This window comes from Caretta caretta, chromosome 7 (assembly GCF_965140235.1).
Source record: "Caretta caretta isolate rCarCar2 chromosome 7, rCarCar1.hap1, whole genome shotgun sequence".
NCBI classification, from domain to species: Eukaryota; Metazoa; Chordata; order Testudines; family Cheloniidae; genus Caretta; species Caretta caretta.
Window position 1 is genome coordinate 80,587,281 of NC_134212.1, and position 21,610 is coordinate 80,608,890.

Below are 21,610 nucleotides of genomic sequence, written 5' to 3' on the forward strand. Positions count from 1 at the left end.
CAGGGAAGCAGCAGGACACAGGAAGCTCCCTGAGAAGCTACTGTTAATCAGTCCAGGCTCCTGGGGGCTGTTAGAGAGGTACATAAGAGGCTCCTCCTCCTCTCTCTCCCTGCAGCTCCTGCTGCTTTCTGTTATTTCTTCTCACCTTTTCTCCTGCCTGCCATGTCTCTTGTGCCCTCCTTCCTCCAGCCCAGTACTCCACCATCTCTGTGCATCTAGAGCAGAGAGAATATATATGCACCAGCAGCAGATACAATTTGGGTCCTAGTGGCGTCCACCCCCAAAGTCTGGCACCTGAGGCAGCTGCCTTAGTTCGCCTCATGGTAAGGCCCAGCCCTGTACCATAGGAGCCTCCTAGGAGCTATTACACTGGTGAGGATAACCAGTGTGCACTGGCCATGATCATTCTCACCTCTAGACTTCCCCTTCTGCCAGGAAGGGCAAGAGCCAGGTGGTATTCCCTTACACAAGGAAATACATTTTAAAACAGATTGGTGCTCCTTTTGTGCCACAAAGATAATTTAGCATTGGGTGTGACCTGGCTCCAAATGTTACAAGATTAAGTAAAGCGAACAACAAACTTTAGATACCTAGACCTGTGGTATCAGTCAGGGATGTTTATGTTTCAGTGGTATCTTCCTAAATAGTTCTAGAACAGGTAAATAGAACTTGTATTTACAACCAGTCCACAGAACTGAAGCTCTGAAGGCTGGAGCTCCTCCTTTCTGTTTTTGTTCCTCTCTATTTCTGATTTTTTAAAAATATTCTGAGGTGGCACCGAGCATTCTCTCTGATGTTTGGATGGCTGGTTCTTGCTCACATGCTGATTGCCACATGTGGGGCTGGGAAAGTATCCTCCCTCCCACCCCCAGGTCAGGTTGGCAGTGACCTTGGGGGGTTTTCACCTTCCTGATCAGAGTGTGGGTATGAGTCACTTGACAGGATTATCTGGGTATTTCTCACTTAATCATTTCCCTGTCACTGTGGGAGCCTTAGGCACTGGTGCACCTTGGTACCTCCTATTCTCTGCCAGTGCAGATTCTAATCTCCTGTGGGCTGTAATACTTTGGTCTAATTTCAATTGTTGGGCTTCGTATACAGGTGCTGGGAGGAGGTGGCAGCCTTTGATATACAGGAGGTCAGAACAGATGATCTGGTGGTCCCTTCCAGCCTTAAACTCTGTAACAATATTTTAAACAACAAATGTGCTGTACTTGGAGAAAGTAGTATTCAGCCTTGATTAAGACATTTTGAAGACAAGGTACTAGAAACAATTTAATTATATTTCAACCCAAAAGAACCACAGCCAAACAAGAAATCAAGTTATATTAACTAGATTTACTAATGTGACAAATCCACTTCAGAAAGTGATGGGAACAAGATGTAAATGATAAAGAAGATATCAGACAAAGAAATAGCCTCTAATGGATTTCATATCCTCTAATTCTTGGGCATAAGGGAAACCAAAGAGGTGGCAATTTCATAATCCAAAAGGAAACACGCACAAACCTGAGTCTGAGATCAGAGGTCTCTAAGGATTAATTCTTCTTAGAGAGGAAACTGGCAATCATGAACTAGAAGATGTGATATGAGGCTAACCACTTGATTCACTAATTGGATGAAAATAGTACAGATAAAGTTATATGCCCAAATAACTGTAATTCTACATTTATGGGCCAGACAGCTGATCTAGCATTTCTGAAATCATAACTTTGATTTATTTTGTATGAGACTAACCACAATCTTGCTAATCAGATGATTATAACAATTGCAAAAAAAGTCAGATTAATTATTTCAGTTTGCTTTTAAATGTGGCGTAGTTCATATAATAAAATCAGAGGTACCTTTCAGACAGACAATTAGATCCCTTTGCCAGTGATTGATTGTACTTAAAAACTGTCATGAAAGAAATGGTTGTCTAGCTAGATCAGGGTTAAAATTCATTAGCCAAAAAAAGGGGGAACGACTGGATCATCCCTGCTAAAATTGACCTGGGCATAGATGAAGACTTTGATTTTGTACTTCAACAAGTAACTACTTTTTATTGGAAAAATAGTCAACTCCTAAATTAAAACAACATAACTGATCTCATTATATATCTGATCTGTTAATTAGGTGGTCAATCAGTCTTGACTTTTATGCTTCCCTTACCACTGTGCACAATGTTCCCTCTAATATTTACATTCATGTGCGGAATGAATTTTGTTAAGTGCATCAATATGGAGATGATGTGTGGCGGGGGTGGAGCCGAGGGGGTCCGAATGTGGGATGGGCTGGGGCAGAGGGTTGGAATGTGTGTTGGGGGGGTGAGGGCTCTGGGGTGGGGCCAGGGATGAGGGGTTTAGGGTGCAGGACAGGGCTCATGGTTAGGGCAGAGGGTTGGGGTGCAGGGGGGTGAGGGCTCTGGCAGTTCAGGCTGCCCCTGGTCTGTGCCAGGGAGAGAGAATTCCCCCCAGTCCTCTCTCACCACAGCAGCTCTGGGGCTGGGGGAGAGGCACCTCTCCCTGCCTGCACAGCCCTTGATAGCCTGCTGCGCAGCTGCACAGCTTAGAGGGAACTCAGACTGTGCAGTGTGTAGGGAAGTGAAATCTGATGAAAAACTGTGATGGGTGGGAAACCATATGGATATGAAATGTGACAATGTGGAGTTTTCCCACTCCACTGTCACCTTTGCAAATATCCATAGGCCAATGGGTCATATTCCATGGTCTTTATTATTAGGGAAATCAGACTAGATCATCATCACACTATACCACTTTAAACGGGGAAATGAAAAGGACCCAGGGAGTTATAGACCAGACAGTCTAACTTCAATACCTGGAAAGATACTGGAACAAATTATTAAACAATAAATTTGTAAGCACCTAGACCAGAGGCTGGCAACCTTTCAGAAATGGTGTGCTGAGTCTTCATTTATTCACTCTAATTTAAAGGTTTCACGTGCCAGTAATACCTTCTAAAAATGTTAAAATGTATCTTTCTAGAAGTCTAATATATAACTAAACTATTATTGTAGGTAAAGTAAATAAGGTTTTTCAAATGTTTAAGAAGATTCATTTAAAATTAAATTAAAATACAGATCTTATCAGTTTAGTGTGATCCTTGCCCTTGCTTTTCCTTGCTGAGTTTTCCAGTGTCTGGCACATATTTGGATACTTTAAGCTGCACACAGGCTTCTAAGTGATCAGTTGTTAACCGGCTCCAGGAGGGACAGAGACACATTTCATGTGTGAAAATACTTGTTCACACAGGTATGTGGATCCAAATGCTGAAAGCATTCCAATGCAATTTTCTTCAGTTAAATTTCACTGGCAGGGACATCCAGCTGGTCAGAACAGAGTCCCCAGGATCTCTCTCGGTAGCTTCAAGTGCACTCCGCAGATCTCCAAATTTTGATGCCCACAATTCTGAGCTTTTTAACTGAATGAGCTGCATTTTGAAATCTTCAACACCCATCCACTGATATACAGACAAATCCAAGTCGCTTCCGTTGAACTTTTCAGGTTTAATTAGAAAAGAAAGCATTGGGCCAAATCACTTGAAATCTGTCAGAAAATTCTGATTCCAGTTCTTGCATGTACATTCTAATCTCAATGTCAAACTCAGTGTGCTGTTCTATGTGGCGGGATAATGATGTAAGCATCAAATCAGGACTTAAAAATATCCCAGTACAGTGGTGCTGGAACAATTTTTAAGGTGGGGGTGCTGAGCTGTGCCCCCTCTTGTCCCTGTCTGCACCCCTCACTGCCCCAGGCTGGGGCCAGTGGGCCACAGCTGGGGGTGGCTGCAGAGCCCTGGGCCGATGGCCAGGACCCCAGGCCAGCAGCGGAGCCCCCGAGACCGGTGGCCGGGACCTGGGCAGTGTGAGTGCCACTGAAAATCTGCTCGTGTGCCGCCTTCGGCACGCATGCCATAGGTTGCCTACCCCTGGCCTAGAGGATAATAAGCCAATAAGAAACTGTCAATATGGATTCATCAAGAACAAATCATGCCAAACCACGTGACTTACTCCTTTGGCAGGAAGAAAAGGAGTACTTGTGGCACCTTAGAGACTAACCAATTTGTTTGAGCATGAGCTTTCGTGAGCTACAGCTCACTTCATCGGATGCATACTGTGGAAACTGCAGAAGACATTATATACACACAGAGACCATGAAACAACACCTCCTCCCACCCCACTGTCCTGCTGGTAATAGCTTATCTAAAGTGATCATCAAGTTGGGCCATTTCCAGCACAAATCCAGGTTTTCTCACCCCCCCCCCACACACAAACTCACTCTCCTGCTGGTAATAGCCCATCCAAAGTGACCACTCTCTTCACAATGTGTATGATAATCAAGGTGGGCCATTTCCTGCACAAATCCAGGTTCTCTCACCCCCCTCCAAAAACCACACACACAAACTCACTCTCCTGCTGGTAATAGCTTATCCAAAGTGACCACTCTCCCTACAATGTGCATGATAATCAAGGTGGGCCATTTCCAGCACAAATCCAGGTTTTCTCACCCTCCCACCCCCATTCACACACAAACTCACTCTTCTGCTGGTAATAGCTCATCCAAACCTATCCTTTGGCAGGGTTACTGGCTATTGGATGGGAGCAAAACTGTAGATATGGTAGATCTTGATTTTAGTAAAGCTTCTGACACAGTCTCATAAGAAGACTGGGGAAAATGTGTTCTAAATTAAGTTACTATAGGTAGGTTCACAACTAAGAGTGTTATCAAAGGTTTGCCATCAAACTGGGAGGATGTAGTGGTGTCCCATAGGGGTCTGACTTGGGTCTGGTACTATTTAATATTTACATTAATGACTTGGATAATGGGGTGGAGAGAATGCTTATAAAATTTGTGTATGACACTGAGCCGTGAGGGATTTCAAGCACTTTGGAGGGCAAGATTAGATTTCAAAAGGACCTTGACAAATTGGAGAACTTGTCTGAAATAAACAAGATGTTATTCAGTACAGACAAGTGAAAAGAACTGCACTTAGGAAGGAAAAAAAATCAAATGCACAAATTTAAAATGGAGGATATCTGGCTAGGCATTAGTACTGCTGAAAAGGATCTGGGGTTATAGTGGATCAAAAATTGAATATGAGCCAACAATGAAATCCAGTTGTGAAAAAGTCTAACATCATTCTGGAGTGTATTAACAGAAATGTCATATGAAAGACATGGGAGGTAACTGTCCCACTTTACTCTGCACCGGTGATACCTGAGCTAGAGTATTGTGTCCAGTTTTGGGAGCCACACTTTAAGAAAGATATGGACAAACTGGAGTGAATCCAGAGGAGAGCAACAAAAAGTTTAGAAAATATGACCTATGAGGAAAATGTAGGAAACAACTGAGGAGGGGACGGGACATGATAATAGTCTTCAAATATGCTAAAGGCTGTTGCACAGAGGATGGTGATCAATTGCTCTCCATTTGCACAGAAGGTTGGACAAGAAGTAATTGGCTTAATCTGCAGCCAGAGAGATTTAAGGTTAGATATTAGGAAAAAAAACTTTCTAACTATAAGGATTGTTAAACTCTGAAAGAGACTTCCAAGGTTTGTTGTGAAATCCCAGTTATTGGAAGTTTTAAGACCAAATTAGACAAAAACCTGTCAGGGAGAGTACATGCAAATTTGGTCCTGCCTCAGCACATGGGGATGAACTACATGACATCTTGAGGTCACTTCCAGCCCCACATTTCTAAGATCATAATGATCACTTCTGAATTCAAAATCTGATATAGAAAAAGTGGCGAGGCTAATTCATAAGGGGTGGAGCTGCACTATGTAGAATGTTCTGTATGCACCATAAGTAGAAAACCACACAGAATAAGAAATTTAGTTAATGCTGTCAGTGCAGATGTAAGAGGCATAAACTGTGATTCCCCTGGGAATAGACTCAGAGTAGCTAAGGGTCATATTTTTTTTTTGTTTTTCTCTACAACCATAAGGGTTACAACTTTATTTATTTTAATGAAATCTGAGATACTTACCTAATCACATACCTTCGCAAGCTGGGACTTGAAGAAAAAAAACAGATATTGTGAGACACATGATAAAATAATGAGAATTGGGAAAACTATGTATTGATCTCATGGGCTAGGGTTACAACTGTGCCAGAAACAGAGCTTGGAGCTTTCTTGTTATTTTGTTCCTATTTTGTTTTTACACCACAGGGGATCTTATGGGCCTATGAATTTCTTGCTTCTCTCTCCTCTTTTTTCAAATAGTGTAACTACAGTCATAATATAAATATTTCACCCACCTCCATTATAATACTCCTTATTTACGTGTGTTTACCTCAGCCAAAGCATACACTCCAGAATGAGTCATAGCATGCAAGTTTTTACTCATCATAGGCTAAGGAGCTAACTCATGAAGTCAAAAGTAGTTTAGTACTTGGGCACGTCAGGAATGGCCTTTCATCTCATATGTTATTGCTGTAGTTGTGACCAGTGGGGGGAGGGGCAAAGAGGAAGTGTCCTAGAACTAAAAGCCCTTTGATTCAAAGAAGAAATCAATCACAGAGCATCTTCTGTGAAGGAACCTCAACTATGGACATCAGCCTTTTTATAACAGAATTTTATACTGAAAATCATTTATACAAATTCTGGGAACCCTTGATAGGTACTTTTAACTGTAAATAAATACATGAAATCCCTCTTTGTTTGAAGGTAATTGCACTCTCTCAAAATCATCCCGCTCAGTTCTAGTAATTCATGTATACATGTTTGTAAATAAAAATGCTATGAAATAAAAATGATTTTACTGAAAAATAGTTATGTAACTAGGCACTGGGAAGGCTGTATGTAGGCTGATGGGATATAGAAATACAAAAATATGACAGCTCAGAGCCTCCTTATAGTGCTCTGCAAATAATTCAGCAACAAGAACCAGTAGTTCTCAGAGCATTGTGACATTAAATTTGACTCTGCCTCATCACTGTAGGATTCACTGGTGCTACTTGTAGATTATTCCAAAACCGCTTTCCAATGTTTTATTTTCCTGACCAGTTCAATTGATAGCAAAACAACAGAACACACACACATGAAATAAAGAAAAATGTGCATTTCTTGGATGTTTCTTTGCCATCAATTCAACTGTGATCAGAGACTCCAAAACTGGTTAAGAAAAGCACCACAGAGACAGCATCAAAATGCAAAGAGACAAGGAAAGAATATATATTAATAAATGTAAAACCCAACATCCAGGAAGAAGAAATAAAAAACAGAGTTACAAAATGGAGGCAGTTGTAACCTAACAGCTACAACTATTACATTAAAGTTACTATATTTTCACTGTGAATTCTCTATTCTTCTAATAGAACTTTTCCATGTAATGAAGCGCTCTATTTGCCTCAGGGAGGGCATGCAATAGCAGGATTGGGAGGTTGGCAAAGTAAGGGGGTCCATAAGGGGCTGCCACCTTAAGAGGCCAGCTGTGACAAAGTTCCTCCTCTGCCTTGGTGAGTCCTGCACTTTTTTGGCGGATTTGTTCACCTCAGAGGTTCATGGCAGCCCTCAGTTTGGCCCCTTCTGCTAGAGGCTCAAACCTGCCATTCACTCAGCTAACCTCATCACTGGCCAGCATAGGGGAAACAGAACAATCCCTGCAGTTTCTGTGTCCCACCTAGTGGGTCAGTGACAGGCCTGATCCCTTTCCAGATTAGACCTTCCCTTCTGGTGTTTCTCACAGACCATAGAATCATAGAATCATAGAATCTCAGAGTTGGAAGGGACCTCAGGAGGTCATCTAGTCCAACCCCCTGCTCAAAGCAGGACCAATCCCCAATTTTTGCCCCAGATCCCAAATGGCCCCCTCAAGGATTGAACTCACAACCCTGGGTTTAGCAGGCCAATGCTCAAACCACTGAGCTATCCCTCCCCCCAGATCAACTCCTCCTGTGCCTGACCAGGGGTTGGAACGGATGGGGGGGAACCCAGGCCCACCCTCTACACTGGGTTCCAGCCCAGGGCCCTGTGGATAGCAGCTGTCTATAATGTTCCCTGTATCAGCTGTGTGACAGCTACAACTCCCTGGGCTACTTCCCCATCGCCTTCCCCCAGCACCTTCTTTATCCTCACTGCAGGATCTTCCTCCTGAAGCCTGATCACACTTGTACTCTTCAGTCCTCCAGCAGCATCCCCTCCCCCACTAACTGATGGGAGGTCCTTTTTAAACCAGGTGTCCTGATTAGCCTGCCTGCCATAATTGAATCTAGTAAGTTCTTAATTGGCTTCAGGTGTCTTAATTGACGTGCCTGTCTTAATTGGTTCTAGCAGGTTCCTGATTGCTCTAGGGCAGCCCCTGCTCTGGTCACTCAGGGAACAGAAAACTATTCATCCAGTGGCCAGTATATTTGCCTTCGACCAGACTCCTGTACCCCACTAGTCTGGGTCTGTCACACAGCCCACATTTTGAAAATGTTGAAAACCACTGCTGTACAGAAAAACAAGTGATCGGCTGTAGATGGAAAATGGAAGTAAACAAAATTAACTTTTCGGAAAGAGTTTAAATTTCAGTCAGTGGAGTCACTACGGGAATTTATCAGTGTACTTTCCTCCTAGATAAAAATGAATTTAGCAATTGTAATGTAGCAAAATCAAACAAACAAATTGCAGGATATGTAATGTAATTAACACATTTTGTAGCAGAAGAACAAGAACTTACAAAAATTTACATTTTGTGTCAGATATGTACCTAGAACATCTGTTATCTCATTGTGACAGGTGTTTATTAATATGGGTATCTAGTCATATTGCTAAGTTGCTAATGGCTCAGTAATTTATCTTCCAAATACTGTATGAGTCTGATTAAAACAATTATCAAAATATTTCAAAAGCATTATTCATTTGCGGATGTATTGCCCATGGGAAAATGCCTTGGCTCTGCACTATTTTATGTTTCAAAGACCAATATAGAAATGTATCATTTCAATGTTTGCAATGAAGCAAGCTTGGTTTAATAGATAACCTGTATCGTAGCATTATTTGGCCACAGAGAGAATGCAAGCATTCTCTAGTGTGGTTGTTAGAACACACATCTATGAGGTGGGAAACCCAGGATCCAGTCCCCGCTATACCAGTGGCTTTTTAAAAAACTCTGTGTCCACAGCGGAACAACTTCATCGGGGAAGACTGATTTGTAACAGGGGTTCTTTGAGATGTGCAGTCTATATCTGTATTCCACTAGGGGTATGCATGTACTCCAGGCACTTGAGACTGGAGGATTCTTTTAAGCAGTGCCCGTTGGTTCATGTCTGTGCCCCTTCCCTCCTTGTGCTCTGTACTAAGATTATAATGGGAGGGGTAGACTGACTGCCTCTCCAGTTCCTTCTCTACCATGAATCCAGCCATGATTCAAAGCAGATGGGAAGGAGGATGGGTCATGGAACACACATACAGTCAAAAAACTCCAGTTACAAAAAGGTAAGTAAGTTTCCTGTATTCTTAGAGTGCTAGTCCCTATGTGTATTCCACTGTAGGTGACTGGTGAGCAGTATTCAGAGAGGAGGTGGGTGCAAGGATTCAAATGGCATAGCTGCTTGTAGAATTGCAGCCCCAACGGATGTGTCAGAAGAAGAGTCTTGGACCAACGCCTAATGTCTTGTGAATGTGTGGAAAGAACTACACGTAGCTGACCTGCAAATGTCAAGCGGGGTACTTATTGAAGTGATGCCACTTAGATCCCTTCTGTAGTTGTAGAGTGAGCCTTAGCCCAAGTAGGGGAGGAAGATGTGCCAACTGATAACAGAAAAGGGTACTGCCAGAGATCCACCTAGAGATTCTCTGAGAGGATATAGCTTGACCTCAGACTTGTTCTGCTATGGCAACAAACAGTCTTGGTAATTTTCTGATCAGTTTCATTCTCTGCAGGAAAATTCCAGTACTCATCGCACTTTGAGGGAGGTGTGAGGCAAAAAACACAGGCAAATGAATTCATTGACTGTATTATGTGGAATTCTGAAACTATTTTAGGAGTGAATTTCAGATGTAGTTGTTGCGAGACTTTGTCCTTATGGAATATTATGTATGGTGGATCAGTTGTCAGGGCCCCAAGTTCACCTATCCTTCTGGCCAAGGTGATGGCAATGAAGAAGGCAAATAATCAAAAGGTTAGACATGGAACAGGTGGCTAACAGTTCAAGGGGTGACTTAGTGAGTGCTGAAAGCATTGAATTAAGGTCCCAGGAAGTGTTGGATTCTTTACTGTTGGAAAGTTTCGGATCCAACCTTTTAAAAACCTGGCTGTTAATGAGTAAGTAAAGATGGAGTACAAAAAACTGTAAGAACGGCCATTCTGGACCAGACCAATGGGCCATCTAATACTGTATCCTGTCTTCCAACAGGGGCCAATATCAGCTGCTTCAGAGAGAATGAACAGAAGAGGCAATCATCAAGTTATCATTCCCCTATAGGCCATTCCCAACTTCTGACAGTCAAAGGTTATTGACACCCAGACCATGGGGTGGCATCATGGGCTGTTTTAGCTAATAGCCATTGATGGACCTATCCTCCACGAGTAACCATCCAATGGTGGGTGACACGTGCTGACTGCATCCAGGTGAACCCCCAGTGAACTGAGAGATAGACCTGTCATCTTGAGAGTAAGAAGATACAATAGTCTAAAATAGTGGGAATATCCACTGTTTCAGGAGATATATGATTTTGCTTGGCCCAGACACAGAGATGTTTCCACTTGGCGAGGTAACATTTTCTGGTCCTTTCTGCTATTCAGAATGGTTTGCATGGCTTGAGAGCAGGAAGGTTCTAGACTTGATGTCCATCCAAATACTAAACTGTCAGATTAAGCACCTCAGGTTGGGATGCTTGACTCTGCCATTCTCTTTGGTAAAGAGATTCAGAAAGGACTGCATGGTGATTGGTGGACTGAATGACATTTGTAGGTAGCTTGGGAACCAGAAGTGTGTGGGCCATTTGTGGGCCATGGGGATGACTTGTACCCTCTTCTGTCAAATCTTCTAAAAAACATGAGATAGTAGCAGAATAGTAGAGAAGGCATAGCTCAAGGGATATGACCAAAGAAGTAGAAACCATCACCTCTGGAGTGCTTTCCTTGAGCTCCATGGGAGCAGTAAATGTTGCATTTTTTCTTTGTCTGGGAGGCAAACAGGTCCCAAGTAGGTCCCCATTGAAACTTCTGTTCACTACTGAATCGTGTAACTCCCACTTGTGATTGATGGTGAAATGTCTACTGAGGCTATATGCCTATGAATTCTGGGTTCCTGGAAAGTACACTGCCGATGTGGTTCTTGATACACCAGTTTCACAAGTTGACCACTTCTATGCACAGGGGCATGGATCCTGCTCCTCCCTGCTTGTTTACATAGAATACAGTTGTTTTATTGTCTGGCATTGGATGAGTTGTAGAGAGGCTTTGCAAGTCTCTCAGACTGCCCAGAATTCTAGAAGATTGATGTGTTTTCTGGTCTCTCAGGGCATCCAAGTGCCCTGCGCTGTGTAACTGTCCATGGGGGCTCCCCAGCCTATTGGGGAGGCATTCGTAATGATCCTCTTCTCAGATATGGAGGATAGGAAAGGAACCCACATACAGATTTGTCCAGAATCTTTCCAAAAAGTTAGTGAGGCCCTCAGCCTGGTGGGAATTGTCACTATAGTATTCATGCTTGGCTTCTTTGCCAAGCATGCAGGAAGCAAAGATGAAGTCTATCAGGTTGCTCATGGTGTGAAATCTTTCCATTGTGAGATAAGCTCTTGCCTTGATGGAGTCTAAGGTTGCATCTATAAATTTTATAGTCTGCATTGGTGTCAGAATAGACTTTCCAAATTCAGAGACTCTTAAGGTTAATAGAATATGAAGCAGCAACAAGGTTGATGCAAATTGTTCTTGACATGTTCTGCCAAGAAGAAGTCAATTGTCTAAAAAATGGTGAAACTGCTTTGTCTGAACTGTGCTGCTACTCCTTTGATGTAGATCCTAAATGTGGCCAAATGGAAGCACTCTGTATGAATACTAGTCAGGATTCACCATAAACCTTAGATGAATATTGATGTAAACTTATATCTTTCATATCAAGAGCTGTGAACTATGTGTTCTTTTCTAGGAATTGTATTATTGATGTCAGTGTAAACACCCAAAATGTTAGTTTGTGAATAAAAACAGTAACACAGGTGAAGAATGGGTCTCCACCCTCCCTTCTGGCTGTACTACTGAATTTCTCTTCCTACCCCACCCCCAAAACCCTCTTCCCCATCCTTCTTCATGGATTAGTCTCATAAGGAGATATTATACACACACACACACACACACATCTCCAGGGACTATTTATGAGAGCATTCACTGCTGTCCTGGTGAGACCCTGACAGAAGGTCCATGGGTCTGAATTCTCTCCTTCTTGAGTCAGACCTTGCAGCAAAAAGTGAACTCCTCGCTGTTTCTGGCTGGTGTCCAGAGCGTGTCCCCCAGCCTGGTTCATCATAGCCTTTTCCATGAGGGGCTTTTTAAGTTGCAACTCCCACACCTGTCACATCCAGCTATGGAAGGAGCAAGAAATACTACACCTGGTGGAGATATACACTTCCCTGAGGTAGTAAAGGCAGGTGGTTGTTACTGATGGAGAAGGAGCAGGGAGAGGAACCACCATTTTTAAAGCTCAGTGTTCTGGTCGTAGTCTGATTCCCATATCGGTATACAGGGGAGGGTCCCCTGGGGTGGAGAACACTAACTACACTCTTTAAACGATTCATACTAGGTATACTATATAGATAAAACTTCGAAAGATTCACAGGTTGAAGACAAGGCTGAAAAGAATGGAGACGATCCAGCCACGGGAGGTTCTGACTCAGGCCATCCACAGTAAGAAGGAACTGGAGAGGTGGTTGGTCTGCCCCACTCCTTATTCACTCAGTATGGAAAACAAGGAGGGCAGGGGTGCAGATGCAGGCCCGACCCATGGACACTACTTGCAAGAATCCTCCATCACAGGCACATGGGGTGCATGTGTACGCACAGTGGAATATACAGAGGGACCAACACTTGAAGAAGAACCAGGGATCTACCTCACTCCAAACGAATATTCTAACCAATGGACTAAAAATTATGAAGGAGGTCTTCTCCTTGTGCTCCCCCTCTCCCCATGTAAACTTGTCTATGGGGCCCAATCTTATAGGCAAGATCTGAGCATGCTTACCAAATGGGCCCACAGGTGAGTTAGGTGAAGGAACACCTAATTCTCCCAGTTTATGCATTGGTCTGGGGCTTAGGTATCCAGATGCCTAGCGTGGGACTGCAGTGCACGTGTGCACAGGCAGAAACACAGACAGCTAGGGAATATTTATTGCAAAAATTTAGGCACAGAGCGAGTTTAGGTATCTGTCCTACGGAGTACTGGGGCAGCTGAACTTGGCTTTTGTTAATTCAGTCAGGCCTGATTCTGGGATTTAGGCACCTAAAGTGGCAGTTAGGCACTTACGTCCTTTTGTGAATCAAGCCCATTGCATCTAGAAATTCTAGTACACTCCCACCATCCTTGTCCTGGGTAAGCCAACTCATCCACTCCTTTTGCTAATGTACAGCCAGTAGGATAAATATAATTATTGGCAGATTTGTTAGCAGATGGACATCAATGTTACAATTTTCCCATACCAGGTGGGCAATGGAGGAGGGAATCATTTTTCTGAAAATACCACTGGAAAAAAATCCAGTAAATAACTCCCCCAAACTCATGAATATTTTATGAAGTGAAATATAAAATATGCAGAGCATCACTCGGCTCTTGCAATTGATTCTTAGCGGGTGGACCTCTGTGCCTGCATGGAGTCAATTGCAGGGTCAATGCCTACGTGATTCATGTTATAAGCACATTTATTATTCAAAAACACAAAGACACTCACTGTCCAGAATGAAAATCATGCAGTTCTCTCAGTAACCACAAGAACACAACAATCAAATCTGCAGTGTAATAAGTAGTGATGTAGACCACTCTTCTGTTGGCCTTAGATACTGATACATTTTTACCAACTCATTTGTGTATTCAGCATCTAAGCTATTAATACATCTATTAAGAAGTATTGCCCAAACTGAATTTACTAAAAGCATGCTCCTGAGATGCTTAGCTGACTAATTTTGAAAATACACCTAAAATAGAATTCTGAATTCATCTGTCCTGCCTGGCTCACATAAGAACCAGACAGATTTTGCGTGCAGAGACTGCTCATTCCTATTCCCTGGTCCTTTAAAGAGGCAAGGAGGAAGCAGAACCATGCTCCTGCACTGTTCCACATAGTGGGAGTGGTGAGCAGGGAGATTTTGCCGTATCCCATAAAGAGACATAATAGTAGGTTTGCTCCCTCAGCTCACCGGGGAGTTCAGGGAACCAGAATACTTCCTGGCATTGCCCACTGGATAGTGATGCTTTATACCAGCAGTTCTCAAACTGTGGCTCAGGCCCCCCAAGTGGGTCTGGACCCTGTTTTAATGTGGCTTAGACTTGCTGGGGCCTGGGACTGAAACCAAAGCCAAGGACTTCAGTCCTGGGCAGCAAGGCTCAGGTTGGGCTTCAGCTTTGGTCACCCGGCCTGAGGCAGTGGGGCTTGGGCTTTGGTCCCCCCACCTGGGGCAGAAGGGCTTCGGTGGGTTCAGGATTTGGTCCTCCCTGCTGTGGTTGTGTAGTAATTTATATTGTCAGAAGGGGGTCACAGTGCAATGAAGTTTGAGAACCCCTGCTCTATGCCATTTTTGAACTCTGTGGCTAGGCCTGAGGGACATGAACTAGTTCACTGACAGCATGGAAACTGCAGTATCTCATATGGCATCACCAGTCTCAGTTTAAAGGTACCTGAGGCTCTCTGAAAGTGTTGTCTTGAAAACCAAATTCAATCTAAATCATCCAGCTGCTTTAGTTTGAAGTAAGACCATTGCAGAGCCGAGAGACTGGTGTTGCCATATTCAGTGACCTTCAGCAAATCTTTTGAGTAATATCAGTGAGAAGTTGTGTGTGTGTGTGTGTGTATATATATATATATATATATATATGCTGAAATTTACTTATGAATACGTCAAGGAGAAGTAATTTTAACCATAGGAAGTCTCAGTGGTAGCATTACTTAAATGGCTGTCTTTTAAAATTACACAGTTTAATATTTTAAAATGCTAGACAAACAGAAGAAAACTAACTTCAGATCACTGGAAAAAGAATACATAATACCAGCATGTAAAAAAACTGTTTTAGACAAGGTCTGAATTGTATCTACCTCAATGTTTCTGCCTCATTTTGTATACATGTATTTGACTTTTCAGTGCTTTGAAAAATAATCTAGTCAAATATATTGTCATTTACAATGTCTAAGTCGCACAGGAAAGCAGACATCCCTCCACCCACATTCCCCATCCCCCCTGCAGGTTTTTATTTTGTGAACTTCAATGTCACTCTGAACTATAAAATATTTATATGAACATAACACATATTTGAGAAGGGAATTTAAAACACTAAAAACATTGGGCTCCAATTTCAGTCTGTGAATGAAAACTCAGTATTGCTGACTGCAAGCATTCAAATATCATGAAATTTCCTTAACTTCATTAGATTTTTTTTAAAAATGGGTTCATCTTCTAGTTTTTGAGCCTGTAGGATTCACATTTTCAAACTTTTATCCACAGCCATGAAAACTAACAACTTATTTATTTTTTAAAACCAAAGGTAAGATTCTCTCACAGTAATGTGATTTCAGGAACTAAGGCTTTAAGTAGAACATGAAACATTTTAAGACTCACAGTAGAACTGCAAGAGCTGGCAGCAGTGAAAGCTTTAAATATTCTAAAAAGCTAAAAGAGAAGTAATGAAAATATCAAGGTTCTTATTGTGTTTATTAGGCAACAATAATAGAATTAGCTTGAAACCTATTGGAAAAGGTGAATTGAGTGGCATCATTAGTTATTTGTTAAGCGGAGTATGGCTACTGATTAGAAATCAGCTGTCTTTGGATGCTGAAAAGAGGGTATTGGGTGGAACTGTATAAGGCTTAGGGGGTTGTTTGTAGAATCTACAGACTTCTGTTTTATATGAAGCTGGTTAGCTCATTTTATAGTCTTCACACTGTTGAATTCACTACTGTCAAGAAACAGATTTCTCCAATCTTGAAACAGGAATTGGATCCAGAGAGAGGCTCTTCTGCTGCAGAATGCCCAGCAGGTGGAAGATTTCTTCCCATACATTTCTGCAGGAGCTCACCCAGTCACTGCTTAGCTGCAGAGATTGTGTACAGGATGTGGGCCTTTTATAGGACAATCTATTGTTTTAGGCTCTCTGCCTGCTGCCTCAGGATGACAATACTGAATCAGTTACATTCATTTCATGTTTGAAAGGTTTTCTTCACAACCATAATTGCTGGTTCCACAGAAACTGGTATGTAAGGCCCCCTTCACAGGGAAAGTTACTTACTTGCCATTAGCACCTGGATTTGTTTCTCTTCGCTATATTGAGATGAGAGAATAAGAAAAGAAGCTTGACACTGACTCTCTGGTGTAGAAGATACTTTGAAATTATCCTTTAGGAGTTGAGAATTAGAGAGCTATCCTTGGGGAATATTCCTGTTAAATATAAGATGCAAAAAAATGCAAGTTGCTGGGCTTGCAATATGCTATTTTTCTACATATTTTTCACCAGTACTAAACTACACTTTATTCTCAGCACTAGAATTACAGCTGCAGTCTGTTTCTTTGGCTGCAGGCTGGACTTACAATTGAAGGGAACTTTCAGAAATAAGTTACTGCTTTGTCAGGCCATACAGTACAGATAACTTGCTGTTCATTTAAGTTGTATAAATCCTTACGGCTGCTAGATCTAAGGTCAATGTTCTATTCCAGGTCTTGAGAATTTCCCTCTTTCCAAATTTATAACCCCACTTTATTGAGGAGGAAAAAAACAGCTTTTATGCCAGTTAAGCAATACCTGAAGGATACATATATTTTTATAATGAAGTCTTCACTGCCTGAGCATTTGTAGGGGCTGTGCTTTGGTTTAGGCTTGGTTTGAAAGGCAACTCTTCCGCATCTGGGACTGTCAATGCAACAGAAGGATTTAGTCAACTGAACACTGCGCAAGCTGACTCTGAAATGGAAACAGTGGAGGTGGACTCTGTAAGAACAAATGTATAAGCGGGAAGGATGGCCTTATGGTAAAAGCACCACTGTGGGACTCAAGTCATCTGGTTCAATTCCTGTCTCTGCTACAAGTTTCCTACGTGACCTTGGAGGCACAAAAAAAGACTAAATGATTTGGCCACTTCCCAGATGTAATATTTGCATAATAGTACTTCCTTTCTCCCACACTTTGTCTGTCTTATCTAATTTAATTGTAAACTCTTCTGGGCAAGGGCTGTCTCTTACTATGTGTTTGTACAGTGCCTAGAATAAGGGGGCCCAGTCTTGGTTGAGGCTTCTAATCACTAAGAGATACTACCTTATATCTGTGAGGTAGGTTTTTAATGACAGGATTTGTTTTTTTTCCACAGGACACTTTAATTCTATGTTGCCTATCTCACCAGTTTCAGAGGGAAAAAAAACATTGACCAATGATTATTCCTATAAATGATAGGTGTGATCTCAAATGTCAAGTGTAACAAAGTTGATGACCTCTAGTTCAAATAGTGCTGACTAACAGAATATTAGTGGTTAAAGATTTCTAGGATAATATATGTCTATGGAACTAATGAGACCCTCCACCTACCATAAACACTGGGGAGATCTTATTTGGATGGATCTCATCTGAGGGTGTGGTAGGGCAAGGGTGCCACTTTTGTTCATCAATCCTCCTAGAGGCCTACACTGGCCCTTCAGAGCTGTGGGCAACAGAGCAGCCAGTTTCCAGCCAAGAATTACTCTCAGAAATAATTTGATAAATTGTTCTGAACAATTGTTTTGGAAAAAAAAATTACAATGTATTTGAAGACCACATGAGAACAGAAGTAGTGAAATTCATCAAAAAATTATTTATTCTCTATTATTCACCCAGGTTTAACTATAATCAGAGATGTGATGCTGATAAACCAAGTGCCAGCTCTGGCCAAGACTGTAGGTGTTAGCTAAAACTGACAAATTCATGGCTAGAAACCCAACCAGCTCACCTGTATGTTAATTTTGTACAATATAGGTATTAGTCTTACAAGAATATATTTAGTATCTAGACTCTATGAAATGCTTGTAAATTGCTGCATGAATTAATCTCACCTGTAATGTTTGTTTTCCATGTTATAAGGAAATATATAAGTTTTGCTTTATAACTTTGAAAATGGTTGTTCTGAACTTGTGAACCCAGGCACCGGGAATTGTCCCCCACCACAGCCCATCCAGGAGGACTCTCAAAAATTAAGTGGGCCATCATAAGACAAAAGCTTTGTGAGTTGCTCCATTCACCTTGCAAAAGGCCTCCTCCAATCTGGCTGAATGATGGAAAAAGGACAAAAAAAATTTTGAAAAAAATGTTCATCTCTCACAGGGCTAGAGAAATTAAACTAAGGCAGAGATCCCTAGGTGTTACCCCGGAATCTGCCTGAAAGACATTTTGAACTGACAGATTACCACATCTCTATCATCTTTAGGAACCATAGATGGTAAATCATTTGTGTGTATATGTTTGCTTGCTTTAACCTGTAAATAGCTCCCATTCCTTTTTCCTAGTTAATAAAACTTTAGATAGTTTATTACAGGATTGGCAACAGGCATTGTCTTTGGTGTAAGACCTAGGGTGCCAACTGATCTGGGGGAAGTGACTTGTCTCTTGGGACTGGAAGCAACCATGAATATTTTGATATTTTTGGGGGTAAGTGACCATTTATCACTAAGTTGAGCTAGCCTAGGTGACAAGATAAACTGGAGAGTCTAAGGGGTTGATCTGTGACTCAGTGTTAAGACTGGTATAGTGATCCAGGAATTCACATTTGTTTCTGGCTTGGTGAAATCTAATTATAGAACATACCACCAGTTTAGGGTGTCTGCCCTGTTTCTGACAGTCTGTCCTGAGGTAGGCAATCACAGCCATGAGCCATTCCAGGCAGACTGACAAGAAGACTAATGCGGCCTTTAGAATTTCACTAACCTTTAAAACAAAATCTTTAAAGAGGATCTCCTGTAAACAGAGTGAACTGAAAGCCAAGAACTGCAATCATTTGCTCTGATGTACACTAAGCATTTGCAAACCTCCCGGGAATGTGAGAGACTATGAATCTTTGGCATTAGGGAAAAACTGAAGAAAAAAATGACTGACTCCTATTCACTCCTATTTGTAGGTACATGTGGAAAATGTTTACTGTATTAGTATTAAAACACATGTTTTTATCATCAGTTATCTATGACCAGCTTAATGAAGCAGTAATACTGATGACGGTCCATATGGCATTAATAAATGCATAAACAAGAAAACAAACAGTTTATGTTTGAGTAAAAAGCAAACTACTCATGAAAATGTCATCTATTTTCTGGTTAGCCAAGAGATTTGATTTTACAGCAGCAATGTTGTACTTAACAGATATCACAGGACCATCCATTACACAACACACCAAATACAGAAGACTTCTCAACCACTGAATTAAGAAGGCTTCTTTCACGGTGAACCACATGCTGCATCAGAGAAATAACTCATCCAATATGCAGAATAACAATTCACTTAGGAAAAGTCCAGACTGAGACTTCAGTTAGGAAAACTGTTTGGAAGATGAAACGTAATTCAGAATGAGTGAACAATGGTTTTCTTAGTTTAGACCTCAGGATATAGTGAAAAGAGTCACTCAAGGAATGAAGAGAAAGAACATTGGGAGTCACTGGAAAAAAGATGGAAGCTGCAGTAGGAGTGGGAAGATCCACAGGACTGCTCAAGAAGTTTCAGGGGAATGGACAGAAACTGGAAAGGGTGTGAGAGTCACCTGAAAATCACAGGGAGTTGCTGGGAAAAAGCATTTATATTAGAGATATAAGGGAGAGGCTAGAAAATATTTATTCAAAAGTTATATTTTGCATGACTTAAGTGGTCTCATAAACAATAGAGCAAATTAGTTTGGTCTGAGGTGATCTCTCTGGGTTGTCCAAGTTTTTGGACAAAGCATATGAGGGGAAAGGTTTTAAATTTATTTCCCCATGAACTTGGGCCGGCACTGAAACACAGAGAATGCTGGTTACATTAGGAAGGGGAAACAGTGTGGGACTATTCTAGTCAAACTGAAGGATCTGATCATGTCTGAAGATACTGCACTCTCTTTCTGACATTGAATCTACACAACCTCAACCCCACTAACTACATTCTCTTCCTTTGCCTGGACCCTTCCCATTCAGGTGCATTGGGGCACATGGAACCTCCCTGAAGCTGTCTGCACACAGGCTCCCCACATCCCCTCTCTCCCAACCATAGAGTGGAACTGTACTATGTTGCTGGATTCGGGGCCTTCTCTGTCCACAGGGGGATTTTCAAAAGCAACTGGGAATTTTGGTTCCCCCAGTTTTGGGTGCCCAACCAGTGATACCTTAAAAGGGTCTTATAATTGGGTGCCACTCTGTGTTGGGAAGAAAAGTCCCCCTTCCCCTTGAGATTAGAGTTGGATTGGATATTGTGTCTTTGCTGTGGGCACCATGCTAGTCGGGTGCGAGGACGGGATTTTTGGTGCTAGGAAGAGTTTTTTCCATAGCTGCCAGCTGGGCCCAGGCACTGCAGTTTTTTTGCCTCCCTCTCAGCAGCGCAGGGGACCCAATGGGTAAGTGAGGCTGTACAATTCGTTTTGTTGCTACTTTCAGGTGCCCGGTGGGGGGCGAGGTGGGGAGTCTGCTTTCCTGATAACTGGAAGCAGATGAGGAGAGAGGATCTCCTGGGGAATGGGGTTGAGGCTCCTAAAGTTGGGAACAGTGGGGAAATAACCTCTCTGACCCACCCTTTTAACCCTCTTGTGAAGGAAGGGTGAAGGGATCCCAGCAACAGTGCTAGGACCAGGTTAAGAGGGGAAGGGGACAGAGGCGGATGGCAGCCTTCAACCAGGTGGTACAGACTACAAAGGAAAGATGACTGCATTGCAAGCGTTATTGCTGGATAGTACCCAGATGTGTTACTTAGTAAAGTCAGCTAAGTCACATTCCTGGTGTCTTGTTTTTCTTCCTGACATGTCCTGGACAATGTAATCTAAGCATATGCTTAAGTGCTTTGCTGAATAGGTATGGTCTTAAACTTATGGCCAAGGATTTTGCTAACTTACTTTGGAGGGAAGAGTTACAAGAGGAAGCATTTTCCCTCTTCTTTAGTTTGTTTCTGTGGGAGGTATGGATTGGCCATTCTTATGAATCATGGCTTGAGCAAAATGAAAAATAGGTCTGGCACTGTGTCCTAAAAGTGGCAATGTTCAGGCCAATTCTGATTTCCTCAGACATGGAATTCCAGAGCTAAGGACATTCCACAAAGAATGCCCTGTCCCTAACTATTTTACCCTTGGACCCATTAACGATGATGCCTCTCTGATCAGAGCTGTCAAAGAGAGGTAGTCTCTAATACAGTTAGGTCATGGCTTATTAAGGCCTTTGAAGATTAGGTTCAAGACCTTGAAATGGATCCAGGGTCCAGCACTGGTGTAAAATATTCTTCACATTCTATCTTACATAA

General features: G+C 42.1%; 1 protein-coding gene across 9 annotated transcripts in view; it reads right to left on the reverse strand.

The window, feature by feature from the left end:
• Positions 1-21,610, reverse strand: part of CTNNA3 (catenin alpha 3) — a 946,302-nt gene that overhangs the window by 60,749 nt on the left and 863,943 nt on the right. The window lies entirely within an intron of this gene.